Source organism: Zalophus californianus, chromosome 7 (genome assembly GCF_009762305.2).
Source record: "Zalophus californianus isolate mZalCal1 chromosome 7, mZalCal1.pri.v2, whole genome shotgun sequence".
NCBI lineage: Eukaryota > Metazoa > Chordata > Mammalia > Carnivora > Otariidae > Zalophus > Zalophus californianus.
Genome location: NC_045601.1, coordinates 79,784,456 through 79,802,587, shown reverse-complemented (window position 1 = coordinate 79,802,587; position 18,132 = coordinate 79,784,456). Strand labels below are relative to the sequence as shown.

The window sequence follows — 18,132 nt, the reverse complement described above, 5'->3', positions numbered from 1 at the left end:
ATTAGTTTTATAAGTGATTGCTCCATTACATTTATTATGTAATTGCCTTTACCAGTAAGATTTTTTTCTGTGATATATTTTCTTATTTTTACTTATGGCCTTTCGTTTTACACTTAAAAAAGTTCTTTTAACATTTACTGTAAGGCCAGTTTATGGGTGATGAACTCCTTTAGCTTTTGCTTGCCTGAGAAACTCTATCTCTCCTTAAATACTGAATTATAACCTTGATAGGTAGAGTATTCTTGGCTGTAAGTTTTTTTCCTTTAGTATTTTGAATATATCATGCCACTCACTTTTGACCTGCAGTGTTTCTGCTGAAAAATCAGCTGGTAGCCTACAGGGGTCCCCTTGTACATAACTAGTTGTTTTTCTCCCTCTTGCTCATTTAAGATTCTCTTTTTATCTTTAACTTTTAACACTTAATTATAATATGTCTTGGTGTGGATCTTTCGGGGTTTATCTTTTTTGGGATTTTCTAGCCTTCCTGGACATGGATGTATGTTTCCTTTTCGAGGTTAGGGAAGTTTTCAGCCATCATTTGTTCAAATAAATTTTGTGCCCCTTTCTCTCTCTCTTCTCCTTCTGAGACCCCTGTAATGTGAATATTGGTACACTTGATATGTCCAGAGGTCCTTTAAACTCTCCTCATTATTTAAAATTATGTTTTCTTCTTGCTTTTGTGATTGGTTTATTTCGACCCCTTTGTCTTCCAGGTTGCCAGTCCATTCTTCTGCATCCTCTAATCTGCTCTTGATTCATTCTGGTGTACTTTTCATTTCATTATTGTATTCTTCAGCTCTGATTGATAATTTCTTGTATTTTCTATCTCTTTGTTGAAATTTTCCCTGTCTTCATTTATCCTTCTCCCAAGTTTTGTAAGCATCTTCATGACTATTACTCTGAACTCTTTATTTATAAGTTAGATTGCTTATTTCCATTTCTTTAAGGTCTTTTTCTGAGGCTTTGTCTTGCTCCTTTGGAATATATTCCTCTGTGTCCTCATTTTTCCTGACTGTGTTTTTTTTCTGTGTATTAGGCAAATCAACTGCCTCTCCCTGTCTTAAAGATGTAGCCGTGTGTAGGAGATATCCTCTGGAGCCCAGAAGCACAGTACCCCCTGGTCACCGCAGCCATGTGCTTAAGGTGTGAGCTGTGGCATGGTCGTGGGTAGGGCTCTTTCCCCAGCTTGATTCTCTGGAAGGCCGTGGCTGCTGCTGTGATTGTGGAGGTGGACAGGGTTTTCTCTGCTGCCCAGCTGCGTGGGGCGCCATGGTTACCCCAGCAGCTGTGACAGTGGTCAGGGCTCTCCTCATCACCTGGCTGGCTAGGGTTGTGACACTGGGTGGGACTCTCAGTAGGGGCATGCCTGCCAGCATTAGCAGGTTAGAATGAGAGTTTCAAGATGTTGCCTGCCAGCTTCTGCACTAGCACAGTAGAATGTTTTTGCAAAATTGGCACCCAACAGTGTCTTCGTTCCCAGAGAGTGTCTTCAGCAGGTCCCTGCTTCTCCCCAGATGCCCCAGGATTAGTTAGTGTGTCTCCTTTACCTGTGTTCTAGGTGCTTTTCCAGCTGGTGGTTTATCACTTGTTCCCAGGATGAACGAAACCTTGTGCAAAGCCTTTAATGAAAAGTTTTCCATTCCCTAAAGCTCTGTGGTTTTTCTGAACGTAACCCCTGTTAGTTTTCAAAGCCTGACATTTTGGGGCTTTGTCTTTCCTATGTAGAATCTAAGGGTTGGAATGTCTGCTATGGAGTTCTAGGCCCTTGGTCCTCAGGGGGAAGTTCCAATTTTTGAGAACCCTCCCAATTATGAATGGACACCCTCTTTTTTGGTGAGACCTTGTCTCTGAAACTCCTACCTGTCTCAATGATAACCTTTTATCCTTTGTTGTGGAAACTCTGTTCATCTAATTTTCAGGGCTTTTCCTGAGGAAATTATTCTATATGTACATGTATATTTTTCGTGTCCACAGGAGGAGGTGAACTCAGGATCCTCCTACACCACCATCTTGAACCCTCCTACCTAAAAACCAGTTCCTTGTTTTGATAAGGGAAGAGGTCTAGAGGAGAGAAGTCATGCCTTCCGGGGGCAAGGGAAACATGCCGCTGAGATTTGAATAAAGAAAGATTGGGGAACTTCTCTAATTTCACTGTTTTAACCTCTTTATTATCATCTATAAACAAAGTGGTTGTTGTATGTAGCTGGGGTCGAATGGCTGTGTGATCATTGCTCATATATGCTCTTCCCAGAAAAGTAACAAATTGAATGTGAGTTTTGAATAAATAACTTCGTGAAGATATGTAAAATTGCTTACTATTTTTAATCAAAGGCCTAGAAACTTCATATTTATAGCAGTCTGTGGCTAAGTATAGCACATCTAGTGCTATAGTAAGCTACCATTACCTGAAATTCAGAAGGGGTCATTAAATTTCTTTGTAAATCTGTCCCCCACCACTTGTGTTGTAGGCAATTGCAGCTTTATTTAGCCTTCTGGTATGCATTTGTCTGGGAGACAGAAAAATTGAGCTATTCTACAGATTCCCATGAAAACTGTCTCAAAAATGGGGGCTTTTTCTTTTCCTGATTTACTAGCAGTCACAAAACAATGAATTTAGGTTTATCTAAGGGGAGGAATTCAGTTGTATGAATTGGGGTGCAGGTGAGCACATGTATAGTAATATATGTGTAGTCTGTGACAGGTGTATACCTAAGGGCATAAAAGGGACAAATAGCAAAATAATTTTTAAAAACATACCTTCCTTCATTATAAGTAGCTTGTTTTATTTTTCAGATGTGTTCATTTTCTTTCCACAAATCTTAATAAAAAACATGAAGAATCTGATGAAGCCGATCTCTCTACATGACTATAATAGCTTCAGATGCTAAGGAATATAGGAAATATGACAATAATATATATTCCATTTTTGGCCCTGTAAGTAATTGAAACCAGAATAGGCTTAGAAAGGTCTCTTAATTTCCTTCACTGGGAGTTTTACCTTGTACAGTGGAAGTGAGTTATTCTGAAATATGAGATCAATTTTTGTCCAAAGTAAAAGGTTCCTTTTATTTTAGCCATTTTCATGAATATTTCTGTTATTTTATGATAAGCACCTTTTCTTGAGATTCCTCAGATTGAGCAAAATACTAGGAAGTAAATGTTGCCAGTCTAATCTTTTTATTGCTTCTGAGTAAATTCAAATAACAAAATCAGAATACTGACACATGCTACATTTAAACCAAGATCTGTATGTAGTTAGTTGCAAATACATGTTTACTAATGTTTACTTGGTTTCAGTCCTCTTCCAGGAGCTAAATTCCCTCGAAAACAGTACTGAAACTTCCTTTTTATAGCAAACTAATCTTAAAAATTTGAATTAAGAAAAAACAAGTTGGACAGAGTTATAGAGAACTTCAGTGTAGAATTTCTCTTCAAATAAAGTCTACTAACTGACATGAAATTAGCAGTAGTCCTTAGCCTGTGTTTTTGTTTTGTTTTGTTTTGTTTGTTCCAAATACTGGTGCCTGAATCCTCTGCCAGACCTATTGAAATAGAATCTTTGGGCATCTGATGGTTTTAAAAATTTCACAGGTGATTCCAATGCTTAATATAGTGGAGAACCACTGAGATGCAGGGGCAATATATTTAAAAAGCGACACACACACATACATACACACCACTTAGTAACTGAAACAACAAAATATCTGTTTTTTAGATGATTTATGTGGGTCCTGAGTTTTCAAGTGCTGGAGTGAGCACTGTTCTTTCAGTGTGATGTTTACATCTGGTTTAAGCTGTTACTAAGGAAAAGCTGTGAGCTGAGCAGCCATCTCATGCTCATGCTGGTTGTTTGGCAACTTGGGTTGACATAACCTGACTCTGCAACCAGGAGAGATTTTCTGTTTATTGTCAAATGCTATTTAAAAATAGATTAATGTATCTCCTCGATGCATTTCTAATCTATGAACATGAAGTTTTATTCTCCAGGAATTAATTAAATACCGGGGGAATTAATACTAAAGAATACTGTACATTCTTAGGTGCAAGAGTGTCAATTAAAGCTGGCAGAACAACAGTTCAATCACAGGGGTTATTAAGAAGCTCTTTTAAAATCTGTAGTCTGGTAAGTAACAGTAAATGACTAGATGCTGATCATTGTTAAATGTAAATGTCAAATTAAATTGACTTGCCCTAGGTTGGTTTCTCAGACTGTCATATTAACTTGCATAATTTCTCCTTTTATACACCATGATAAAGAAGAAAATATAATCAACCATTGGGGTTCTGTTCAGTTGCCATCCTAGGCAGCCCTTATTAACCCTATTTCTCCTTCTTTCTAATGAGCTGCTTGCCCAGAGTTTCCAAGAAATCAGCTGCAAGGCACATTGCTTACTCGAGGATTAAGGCTTATTAGAAGTCGTCCATGTTTCTTCCTCACATCCCAGGTACTTCTATGAATAACACACTGGCACTAAAGTTCCTCAGATAAACATTGACTTAAGATAATATAGAATACAGGAAATCACTAGGGATTTGGAGTGAGAAGTGAGAGTGTTTCACTTACTAGCAAGTCACATAACCTCTGTGCAGTTGCATTTTGCCATTTGAAAATGGATTAGGGAGGACAAAATAATGTTTATGGAGGCACTGTAATTTTTTGAAGCTGTGTGCAAATGCTATTATTTTATTATTGAACTCAGCTCTCTCTGAAGTGAGAAGTGATATATAAAGGCCATATTCTTCATTAAAATCCCAACTACAGATCATAGCTTGGAGATAATAGGCCTAAGTTGGTATCCAGAGGTATCGTATTTTACATATTTGCAGTAAACACTAGGGAATGAGAGAAGGCATAGTAGAAGAGTAAGAGGCCACTGAGAAGGAAAATGGATACAGACTAGAAATTTCTCACATTTCACTATTCCTTCATTCTTATATGACTCTGCTGCATGATTCTGTAAAGGAGTTCGCTAGAATGAACAAACAAAAACAAGACATTAGGTAGGGGATTGTATATGCATGTGCCACTGGACATTTGCTTGTTTATTTATATGAGAATGTGGGAGAAATTGCTAGCATTACATTTTGGGAGTGGGAGAGGTGAGTAGAGCTTTCAGTTTACTTTACTTTTCTTTATAAGGAAAGCCTTTGTCCCCCAGTTAAGAAGAACCTAGCAAATAGAGCTTGGAGGAAATGGATTAGGAAAAAGTGGAGAAAGAAGCAGCTAGATAGAAACAGGGAACTGAGCAAGGAGGTGTCATTCTCCCTACCATAGTTGTATGTATGTAAGTAGTCATCAGCTTTGTTGGTTTGTCCAGAGATCCTCAGTTCTCAATATACAATGGAAGTATCCAGATAGCTCCCATTAGATTTATAGTGTTAGAATCTTAGATGGCACCTGTGGCACATATCATTTTGAATGAGTAGCATAAAAACATCTGAGGCACAGCCAGTGTTTAATCTTGTTTCTGCCTTTGACAAATCTCTGACTTAGTATACCCAAATGTCTTTTAAAGTATCCACTATTTCTGTTTCAAAGTAAAAAGAATTAAAAAACAGGAATCACATGGAAATTATTTGGTTAAACTGTTTCCTTAGTTTTTTTTTTTTTTTTTAAGTTGAAGCTGTGACAGGGGAGGGGGAAGGGAATTCATTGAGGGGAAAAAAAGAGTGGAGTGAAAAAGTTTTTATTAGGAATGTATAAATTAACCAAATTTTGAGTGATTGTCATAGTGACAGCTGACAATGAGTTCATGCATGGTTACTTAATTATTAACAAAGTCTCATTAAGAGAAAATTGTAAGCATACTAAACTTGGTTGTAGAATATGCAGGATAATGTATGTTGAATAAATTATGAGGAATCTAAGTAGGGACCAGTTATGTTAATAAGCACTCCAGCATTGCTACAAGTAGAGATGTTGGATAATCACTTTCAAACATTCCTATTTTAGAGTAGGAGTTTCTAAAGAAGACATACAGATGCCTAAGAGACACACGAAAAGATGCTCAGGATCATTCATTATCAGAGAAATGCAAATCAAAACTACAATGAAATATTACCTCACATCTGTCAGAATGATAAAATCAACAACATAGGAAACAAAAAGTGTTGGCGAGGATGTGGAGAAAAAGGAACTGTTGTGCACTGTTAGGGCGAATGCAAACTGGGGCAACCACTCCGAAAAACAGTATGGAGGTTCCTCAGAAAAATGAAAAATAGAATTACCATATGATCAATTCCACTACTGGGCATTTGCCCAAAGAATATGAAAATGCTACTTCAAAAGATATATGCATCTCTGTGTTTATGTATTATAGCATTATTTAGCCAAATAATAGAGAAATTATGGAAGTAGCCCAAGTGTCCATTGATAGATGAATGGATAAAGAAGATGTGATACACACGCAACATGGATGGACCTAGAGGATATAATGCCAAGTGAAGTAAGAGAAAGACAATACCATATGATTTCTCTCATATGTGGAATTTAAGAAACAAAACAAATGAACAAATTAAGAAAGAGACAGACAAAAAACAGACTGTTAACCATAGAGAACTGATGGTTACCAGAGGGGAGATGGGTGGAATAGGAGAAGGGGATTAAGAGTACACTTATCGCGGGCGCCTGGGTGGCTCAGTTGGTTAAGCGACTGCCTTCGGCTCAGGTCATGATCCTGGAGTCCCGGGATCGAGTCCCACATCGGGCTTCCTGCTCAGCAGGGAGTCTGCTTCTCCCTCTGACTCTCTTCCCTCTCGTGCTTTCTATCTCTCATTCTCTCTCTCTCTCTCAAATAAATAAATAAAATCTTTAAAAAAAAAAAAAAAAAAAAAAAAAAGAGTACACTTATCGGGGCACCTGGGTGGCTCAGTCATTAAGCATCTACCTTGGCTCAGGTCATGATCCCAGGGTCCTGGGATCAAGCCCCGCATCGGGCTCCTCGCTCAGCGGGCAGCCTGCTTCTCCCTCTCCCATTCTCCCTGCTTGTGTTCCCTCTCTCCCTGTCTCTCTGTCAAACAGATAAATAAAATCTTAAAAAAAAGAAGAGTACCCTTATCATGATGAGCACTTAGTAATGTAACATAATAAAATAAGGAACATAAGTAATAAAGATTAGCAAGAAATAGGTAAAACTGTCCATATTTGTGGTTAATATTATTATATAGTTAAATCCAAATCTACAATTTAAAAAGTAACAGAATTTAACAAGTTTTTTACATGGAAAGTCATTATTCAAATTCAGAGCTTTTATACCAGTAATGACCAATTAGAAAATTGGATAGGAAAAAAGTTCACTTACAGTAGCAATAAGAAACATACAGGGATAAACCTAGAAGAGATATGTAAGATCTGTGTGGAAAAAAGAACATTAACAAAGGACATAAAGTGAGTAAATGGACAGCTATACCATGTTCATGAAAAGGAAAAAAACAATAGGGTAAGGATGTCAATTCTCTCCAAATTGATCTATAAATATATATATTTATGGTGTGTATATAATTTGTGTGTGTGTATACATATATGGTGAAAATTTATGTTCTGTGAACTAAACTAGTTAATTTATAAAAGATTTCAGTCATAGTGTTGGGGGGCGGTTCCTACTTCTGGTAATGGAGCTTTTCTATCCTCTGCATAAAATATCTAAATTTAAAAAACCCAAAACATTGACTTACACATTGAGGAAGATAAGTGAACTTTAAGTAGGATAAATTCTAGCAGAGACACACCTAGAGACAAGATAGTAAAACTACTGAGATCAAAATCAAAGAGAAAAATATTTAAAGCAGCAAGAGAAGAAAGACACTATGATAAGATGACCATCTAGCTTTTCATCAAAACAACTGAGGCAAGAAAGGCACTGGAGTGACATAGTCCAAGTGTTAAAAGAAAAAAACTGACAGCCAAAAATTCTATATGCTGCAGATTTACCTTTTAAAAATGAGGGCAAATCAGAAGGAATGAGATCTTGCCATTTGCAATGACATGGATGGAACTGGAGGGTGTTATGCTGAGTGAAATAAGTCAATCAGAGAAAGACATGTATCATATGACCTCACTGATATGAGGAATTCTTAATCTCAGGAAACAAACTGAGGGTTGCTGGAATGGTGGGGGTGATGGACTCTGAAAAACAAACTGAGGGTTCTAGAGGGGAGGGGGTGGGGGGATGGGTTAGCCTGGTGATGGGTATTAAAGAGGGCACATTCTGCGTGGAGCACTGGGTGTTATGCACAAACAATGAATCATGGAACACTACATCAAAAACTAATGATATAATGTAAGGTGATTAACATAGCAATAAAAAATTATTTAAAAAAATAAAAATGAGGGCAAAATAAAGACATTTCCAGCTAAAGCAAAATGGAGAGAATTTGGTGTTAGCTTACTTGCACTTCAAGAAATACTAAAGGAAATCCTTCAGGCTGAAAGGAGATGGCTGCAGATGGTAACTTGGATCCTAGGAAGAATGAAGAGTATTGGAAGTGGCAAGTATGAAAGGAAATATATTTTTATTTTTTCTTCTATTTCTTTAAAAAATTACTCAGTGGGGGGTGCCTGGGTGGCTCAGTCGTTAGGCGTCTGCCTTCGGCTCAGGTCATGATCCCAGGGTCCTGGGATCGAGCCCCGCATCGGGCTCCCTGCTCCGCGGGAAGCCTGCTTCTCCTTCTCTCACTCCCCCTGCTTGTGTTCCCTCTCTCGCTGTGTCTCTTTCTCTGTCAAATAAATAAATAAAATCTTAAAAAAAAAAAAAAATTACTCAGTGGGGGGTTGCGCGTAGGGTCCTCCCGGTTCGTGCGCGTGCCTCTCGGCACGTGGCTGAGCCACGGCCCCGGGCACCCTGGAGCCGCCGGGCCTGGGTGGCAGAGGCTGTGTCATCCCTGACCATGGGCTTGACGCCTTCGCTGCAGCCAGGCAAGAGCCCCGCCCTGCCGCCCTCCGCGCTCAATAGGAGGTTCATCTGCTCCTTCCCTGACTGCAGCACCAGTTACAAGGTCAGGAAACTGGATGCGCACCTGTGCAAGCACACGGGGGAGAGACCGTTCATTTGTGCCCATGAAGGTGTGGCAAAGACTTTGCCAGGGACTACCATCTGAGCCACCACATCCTGATTCACACTGGGGAAAAGCTCTTTGTACAGCTAGTGGTTGTGATCAAAAATTCAACACAAAACAAACTTGAAACATTTTGAACGCAAGCATGAAAATCAGCAAAAACATTATGCACTTTTGAAGGTTGTAAGAAGGCCTTTGAGAAACACCAGCAGCTGAGAATCCATCAGTGCCAGCACACCAATGAGCCGCTGTTCAAGTGTGCCCATGAAGGATGTGGGAAACATTTCACCTCACCCAGCAGGCTGAAGCGACACAGCAAGGTCCACAAGGGCTATATGTGTCAAAAAGAATGTTCCTTTGTGGCAAAAACATGGACAGAGCTTCTAAAACATGTGAGAGAAACCCATAAAGAGGACATAAAATGTGAAGTATGCCAGAAAACATTTAAGTGCAAGGATTACCTTAAGCAGCATATGAAAGAAAACTCACGCCCCAGAAAGGGATGTATGCCGGTGTCCAAGAGAAGGCTGTGGTAGAGCCTACACAACTGTGTTTAATCTCCAGAGCCACATTCTCTCTTTTCACGAGAAAAGGCGCCCATTTACCTGTGAACGTCCTGGCTGTGGCAAAACATTTGCAAGGAAACAAAGTCTCACTAGGCATGCCGTTGTGCTTGGCCCTGACAAGAAGAAAATGAAGCTCAAAGTAAAACCATCTCGTGAAAAACGGAGTTTGGCCTCTCGTCTCAGTGGCTATATTCCTTCTAAAAGGAGGCAAGGACAAGGCTTATCTGCACCTGAAAACGGAGACACACTGAGCTGTACCGAAGACAAGGTGCTCTCGACCCTTTTGCTCCGTGCCCTCAACCGACCCTCCCACTGCTTTGTTTAAACGAGACCACAGCATTCAACTCAATTATTTCCGCTCAGAAGCACACTTTTCTTTATTAAAATCACTGATGCACAAAAAAAAAAAAAAAATTACCCAGTGAAGTAAAAATTACAGACATGTACAAAATACTACGTTGTGGGTTTATAATATAAATATAATACATATTATAATAGAAGAAGGGTAAATAGGCTAAACTGGAGTAAGCTTACTTTAGTTTACTGGACATAAGTCAGTAGTAACTTGGAAATAATGAGAAATTAAAGATGTATATTGTAACACCCACCACAATGCTAAGAACTTACTCAAATAATTATCACTAAAAAATCACAGATAAAAAAATACACATTTGGGGCGCCTGTGTGGCTTAGTTGTTAAGGGCCTGCCTTTGGCTCAGGTCATGGTCCCGTGGTCCTGGGATCGAGCCCAACATCTGGCTCGCTACTCAGCAGGGAGCCTGTTTCTCCCTCTCCATGCTGCTCCTCCTACTTGTGCTCTCTCTCTCTCTCTCACTGTCAAATAAATAAAATCTTAAAAAAAAAAACCCACACATTTGACACAAATAAGGCCATGAAAAAGGAATAGTAAAACAAAAATATGAGATAAATATAAACCAAAAAGCAAGATGGCAAGCCTTAATCCCAACATATAAATAATTAGGTAGTTATTTTTATATGTTGCATATTACTTATCTAATCAGTAAAATAATTAAATATTAATAGTTAAAATGCATTACATGTGAAGGACCAAACATTCTAATTAAAATACAGAGATGGTCAGACTGGACAAAAATGTAAGATACAACTATATGCTATCTAGAAGTGAGGCACTTTAAATTCAAAGACAAAAATGTGTTGAAAGTAACATTAAAAAGACACAATGTTAATAGTAAGCATAAAAGAGTTGAAGTGTGTACATTAATATCAGACAAAATGGACTCTAAGAATAATGAAAGAAAGGGACATTTCATAACGGTAAAAGTGTCAATATATCAGGAAGGTATTTATTTATTTATTTGGAAGATATATTTATAAATGTATATGCACCTAACAACAGAATCACACAACTGAAAAATCGATAGGAGTAATAGACAATTTAATACTCCTGCAATAAATGATAGATTAAGTAATTAGAAAATCAGTAAGCATATAAAATACCATCAACCAACTTCATCTAACTGACTTAGAAAACTTCAGAAACAGCAGCAGAATGCACATTCTTTTTTAAGTACACACGAAACATTCATGTACATAGGTTATACACTAGACCTTAAAAGTACTTGCTTTGAAGAATTTTTATAACAGCATCATTTATAATAGCCCCAAATTAGAAAGAGCCCAAATGAACGTTTGCCTGTGTGTGAATAAACAAAGTGTGGTATATCCACACAATGAAATACTATTAAACAATAAAAAGGTATAAGCTACCTGTATATGCTACAACATACCTGAGTTTTTTTTTTCTAAAGCTTTTTTTAAGATTTTATTTTATTTCAGAGAGAGAGCACAAGATGTGGGAGTGGGAGAGGGAGAAGCAGACTTCCCGCTGAGCAGGGAGCCCGATGCAGGGCTCAAACCCAGGACCCTGGGATCATGACCCAAGCCTAAGGCAGATGCTTAACGACTGAGCCACCCAGGCATCTCACAACATAGCTGAGTTTTAAAGACATCATGCTAAGTGAAAGATACCAGACAAAAAAGATTACGTATGGCATGATTCCATTTATATGCAATTTCCAGAAAAAGGCAAAACTGTAGTGACTGAAAGACCAGTGGGGCTGCTGGTGGGGGAGGGAGATGTGGATTGAATGCTCTATATCTTTAACAGAATTATTTGGAATAGAAATGATCATTTTGATACTAAGATAGTGATGAATTTTATAAAATCATCTTTGGTAGTCATTATTTAAAGGTTCAAATCAATGGAGCCTAGTCTTACTGATTTACTCCATTACTATGGTTATTTCACCATATGCATGCCTTTTAATTTTCATTTTGGATCAGTTTGTTACAAATATTTGTTATTTTAATAATATCCTGTTTTTATTTTTGTCGTAGTTAATGGGATGTTCCAAATTTAAAATAAGGAGACAGATTGAAAAAAAATTTCGTTTAAAATATTTCTTAGGTATTTTGGAAGAAATTTCTTTAACAGAATAATCAAATTCACTTATCTCCCAACTTTGTTTCTTTTTACCACTTGAAGGTATATAGCTTAAGTGTTATCTTTTTCCATAATTTAAGCTTATTCACTAGGGATCTTTAAATTTTGACACTAATTTTTATTCAGAGTAATCCTATTTACTTTTTAATGAAATCAAGTTGGTATATTAATACTGGAATCAAATTGCTGAACATTATTTGGAATTTACTAATTATATATTTTGGATATAAGAAATATGTAGGTGGTAAAAATTTCATGCCATATTTTCAAGGAATTATGGCTGTGAATTTAGCTACAATTCTACCTGAAAGGGAGACATTAGTCCATAGACTCTGTCATATATTACTCATTTGACAAATGTAAAAAGAAATTCTGATTTTTAGTGCAGACTTGAGAGAACAATTTGCCATTTAGGTTCTAGTTGCAGAAATATAGCAGTGGCCTGGCCTGTGGTACTCTGAGAAGAATATGAGTATTGAAAATACTGTTAAATAACACAAGTGCTTATTTCCTAGCTGTTTAAGTGATGATATGAGATCATCAGGTTAGTTATATGTTCTATCAGGAATAGTGCTGATGGACTGGACAATTGTTTGGGCATAGCTCTCGGGATGTCCTCATAAAATGCCAGGAGTTAGTTATGTCTGGACCAGGCATTTCACTCATTTTGTTTTGTACAATGTTCTGGTATGGTAACCAAAACTAAAAATGAAGGAAATGTGTGGATACCTAAGCACATGGTAGAAAACCTGGACTACTGCCGCCTGGTTAATAGAACAGGATTCCAGCACTGTTAGGTAGAACTTTCTGCAGTAATGGAAATGTTCTGTACCTGAGCTGTCCTGTGACTACGTGAGCATTAGTGCAACTAGTATACCAAAATTACAGCCGTTCTGGTTTCATGCCAGCCCTACTGGACTCGATTTTATGCAGTTAGTAGGAGTTGTAATAACAGAACATAAGCAGAAGAAATGAAAGCCAAAGAATTAAGCTAGAGACAGTTAACACTTGGGAATACTTAACGAGGGATGGACCAGTATGGAATATTGCCTTTTGAGCTCGCACAGTCCGAGTGCTTCTGTATATTGTGTACTCCATGAGTTTTAGAGTCAGGCATAAGTAGCAAAATTTGGTGGAGCAGACAAGCCCACTCTGGATAAACCAGTATTTCAGAATTGGAAACAATCCTCAGATTCCAGTTAATCTTTCTAATATCACTTAAGAAAATCTTCTGCTATCCACACATCTTGCCAGAGGATGGGTTTAGGTGGCCATTTGGTACCTCACTTTCTTCTTGGTTACAACTAATGTTTACCAGAGAAGGGTGCTTAATTCAGGCGAAGAGACAGATTTGCTCTCCTAGGGATTGAGAGTTGAAAAAGAACCTGAGTGTGCCAATGGTGAACACTAGAGCTTCAGAGTTATACAATCCAGGGATTGAACAAAATACTGAGTTGTGGGAAAATGACAGAATCCAGAATTTTGAGATGAGAATGGAGTGAATAGAAAAGTAGAAACAAAATAAGTGGTTCCCAAGAGAGGCAGAGAATCTCACCATTGATAACTTTCTCATGGGTCTGTTCTTTCAGCACATTTGCCCTATCCACACATTTATTCCTTTCCTGCCAAACCATTTCTTTCTCCTTTTTTTCTTTCTTCCTTCCTTCATTTTTTTTTAGAAAGCAAGATTTTTTTTATTAAATCATTTTCAGGTTATAGCTTTATAATTTGGCATCTCATATGTACTATAAAGTGATCATCACCACAAGTCTAGTTACCATCCATCACCAAACAGTTGTTGACCCCCTTCACCTGTCTCTCCCATCTCCCAACCCAGTTCCCCTCTGATAGCCATGTGCCTGTCTGTTCCCTAGGAGTTTTTTCGTTTGTTTGTTTTGTTTTGTTCAATTTGTTTTTTTAGCTTACATGTATGAAAGAAATCATACAATATTTGTCTTTCTCCATCTGACTTATTTTGCTCCTCAAAGTCCATTCATAATGTCACAAATGGCAAGATTTCATTGCTTTTTATGGCTGAATTATATTCCATCATGTGTGTGTGTGTGTGTGTGTGTGTGTGTGTATAACATCTTTTTTATCCATTAATCTATTGTGGACATGTAGGTTGTTTCCATATCGTGGCTATTGTAATTAATGTGATGAACATAGGGGGTGCATATAGCCTTTTAAATTAGTGGTTTTTATATTATTCAGGTAAATACCCAAAAGTAGAATAGTTAGGTAATATGGTAATTATATTCTTAATTTTTTAAGGAATCTCCAGACTGTTTTCTACCAGTTTATATTCCCACAAAGAATGTACAGTTTTTCCCTTTTCTCTACATCTTTTCCCACACTTATTTCTTGTCATTTTGGTAAAAGCCATTCTAATAGATGTTAGTTGATATCTCATTGTGGTTCTGATTTTCATTTCCCTAAGAAATTATTGATATTGAGTATCTTTTCATGTCCCTGTTGGCAACCTGTTTGTCTTCTTTGAAGAAATGTCTGTTCAGATCCACTGCCCATTTTCTAATGGATTTTTGTTATTTTCAGTTGTATTAGTTTTTATATATTTTAGATATTAAGCCCTTATCAGGTATTTGGTTTGCAGAAATCTTCTCCCATTCAGTGGGTTGCCTTTTCATTTTGATGATGGTTTTCATTGCTGTGCAGAAGCCTTTTAGTTTGAGGTAGCCCCATTTGTTTATTTTTGCTTTGTTTTCCTTGCCTCTGGAGTCAGAACTACAAAGATGTTACTAAAACTGATGTTAAGGAGCTTACCATCTATATTTTTTCAAAGGGTTTTATGGTTCAGGTCTTACTTTCAAGTCTTTAATGCATTTTGAGTCAGTTTCTGTGCATACTGTAAGATAGTGGTCTAATTTCATTCTTTTGTATGTATATGGCTGTCCAGTTTTCCCAACACCATTTATTGAAGAGACTGTCTCCATTGTATGTTCTTGACTCCTGTGTCATAAATTGTTCATATATGTTTGGATTTCTGAGCTCTCAGTTCTGTTACACTGATGTGTGTGTCTGTCTTTGTACCAGTACCATACTTGGTTTTGATTACTATAGCTTCGCAGTATAGTGAGAAAGCAGGGAGCATGAAAACCTCCAGCTCTGTTCTTTCTCAAGATTGCTTTGGCTATTCAGGATCAGAATCATTTGTGGTTTTAGATAAGTCTTACAAATTTTAGAATTATTTCTTCTAGTTCTGTGAATTATGCCATTGGTATTTTGATAGGGATTTCATTGAATCTATGGATTGCTTTGGGTAGTATAGACACTTTAACAATATAATTCTTCCAGTCCATGAGCACAGACTATCTTTCTATTTATTTGTTTCTTCAGTTTCTTTAATCAGTGTCTTATAGCTTTAAGTGTACAAGTTTTTCACCTCTTTGGTTAAATTTATTCTTAGGTATTTAAATTTTTTATGTCATTATAAATGGGGCTGTTTTCCTGCTTTCTTTTTCATCACTGATGATTTGTTATTGTATAGGAATGCAACAGATTTTTTTTGTATTGTTTTTGTATCCTGCTACTTTACTGAATTCACTTATCACTTCCAACAGTTTTTGGTGGATTCCTAAGGGTTCTATATATAGTATCATATTATCTGTAAATAGTGACTTTTATTTATCAGTTTTCACTTTCATATGTTTTATTATTATTAATTAGCGGCCATTTCTTTTTGGCTTAAAGAAGTCTCTCTCTTTTTTTTTTTTTTAAGATTTTATATATTTATTTGCCACAGAGAGAGAGCATAAGTAGGGGGAGCAGGAAAGGGAGAAGCAGGCACCCCGCCAAGCAGGGAGCTTGATGTGGGGCTCCATCCCAGGACCCTGGGATCATGACCTGAGCCAAAGGCAGACGCTTAACCGACTGAGCCACCTAGGCGCCCCTTAAAGAAGTCTCTTTAACATTTCTTCTAGGGCCTATTTAGTAGTGATGAGCTCCTTAAGCTTTTGTTTATCTGGAAAGTTCTTTATCTCTCCTTCAATTTTGAATGATAACCTTGCTAGAGAGTAAGTTTTTTTTTCCCCTCTCAGCACTTGGAATATATCCTGTTACTCACTTCTGGTCTGCAAAGTTTCTGCTGAGAAATCTGCTGATGGCCTTCCAGGGTTTCCCTTGTTCTAAATAAGTCTTAATTCTCTTGCTGCCTTCAGGGTTCTCTCTTTATTCTTAGCTTTGCCATTTTAATTAGAATGTTTCTTGGTGTGTATTTCTTTCAGTTCATCTTTGGAACTCTGGTCTCCCTGGACCTGGATGTCTGATTCCTTCCCTAGATTAGGGAAGTTTTCATCTATTATTTCTTTAAATAATTGTTCTGATCCTTTATTTCTCTCTTCTTTTTTTTTTTTAAAGATTTTATTTTATTTATTTGACAGAGACACAGCAAGAGCAGGAACACAAGCAGGGGGAGAGGGAGAGGGAGAAACAGGCTTCCCACCGAGCAGGGAGCCCGATGCAGGCCTTGATCCCAGGACCCTGGGACCACGACCTGAGCCAAAGGCAGACGTTTAATGACTGAGCCACCCAGGTGCCCCTCTCTCTTCTTTTTAAAAAATATTTTATTTATTTGAGAGAGAGAGAGGACAAGTATGAGTGGGGGGAGGGGCAGAGGGAGAGGGAGAAGCAGGCTCCCCGAGGAGCAGGGAGCCCTGCGGGGCTCTGTCCCAGGACCCTGAGATCATGACCTGAGCCGAAGGCAGATGCTTAACTGACTGAGCCACCCAGGTGCCCCTCTTTCTCTCTTCTTTTTGTGAGGCCCCTATCATGTGAATGTTGTTCCCTTGATGTTGTCTCAAAGATCTTTTAAGGTATCTTCACTTTTCTTAATTCTATATTCATTTTGCTCCTCTGAGTTACATTGCTTTGTCTTCTAACTTGCTGATCCAGTCTTCTACTTCGTCCAGTCTGCTGTTGAACCACTCTAGTTTATTTTTCAATTCATTTATGACTTCTGTTTGGTACTGTCTTATATCTGTTATCTCTTTGTTGAAGTTCTCACTGTGTTCATCCATTCTTCTCTTGAGTTCAGTGAGCATCTTTAGGACCATTACTTTGAATTCCTTACCTTTGGTTTGTTTAGTTCTTTTTCTGAGGTTTTGCCTTGTCTGTCATTTGGAGCATATTTCTATCTGCTCATTTTGCCTAACTCTTCATGTTTGTTTCTATGTATTAGTTAAGTCAGCTACCTCTCTCAGTCTTGAAGGAGTGGCCTTATACAGATGTCCTGTGGTGCCCAGAAGTGAATCTCCCCTGGTCACCAGAGCCAGGTGCTCAGGGAGTATCCTTTATGTGGATTGTGTGTGCCCCCCTGTTGTGGCAGGGCCACTGCTGTAGTGCGTTGGTGAATGGGGCTGGGTGGTGGGTGGGGCTAAGCCCTGCCCTGTCTCCCATGTATAGCCACAGTTACTGGGGCATGTTACAGATCAGGGCTGGTCCCTGCCCTAGCTGGGGCCTCGGACCCATCTGCTCTTGTGATTTGGTGGGTGGGGCTCCCTGTGGGGCTTGCCTACTGGCACTAGCAGGTTAGAGGGAGAATTTTAAAATGGCACTACCAGCCCAGTATTTGTAAGGTAGGCTAAGATCGCGAAAATGGATCCTGTCAGTGTCTATGTCCCTGGGGAGGGTTTCTGCTGTTTTCCTGCCTCTCTGGCAGATGCTTTAAGGTTAGTAAATGGGTCTCCTTTACCTATGGTGTATGAGCTTTTCAATTTTGTGTGTGTGTGTGTGTGTGTGTGTGTGTACGTGTGTGTGTGTTGGTTTCTGGGTTGAGGAAATCTGCACATGAACTCTTTAAGAGTGATTTTCCAATCAGTTTTACAGTTTCCTGAATGTAATCCCCATTGATTTTCAAACCTGGCTGTTTTTGGGGTTTGTCTCACCTGTGGAGGATCTAAAGTTTTGGGTATCTCAAAGCTTGATCCCTTGCTCCTCAAGGAAGAGTTTCATGCCTTTGATATTCTTCCCAACTGTGACTCACTACGGCTGGGATCCTGCCCCCCCCCC

The 18,132-nt window shown here is 38.3% G+C and overlaps 1 protein-coding gene and 1 pseudogene across 4 annotated transcripts in view; both read left to right on the top strand.

Moving 5' to 3' along the window:
• The window catches only part of MEI4 (meiotic double-stranded break formation protein 4), a 235,948-nt gene that overhangs the window by 86,298 nt on the left and 131,518 nt on the right, over positions 1-18,132 (top strand). The window lies entirely within an intron of this gene.
• LOC113926768 lies at positions 1,270-9,945 on the top strand (annotated as a pseudogene).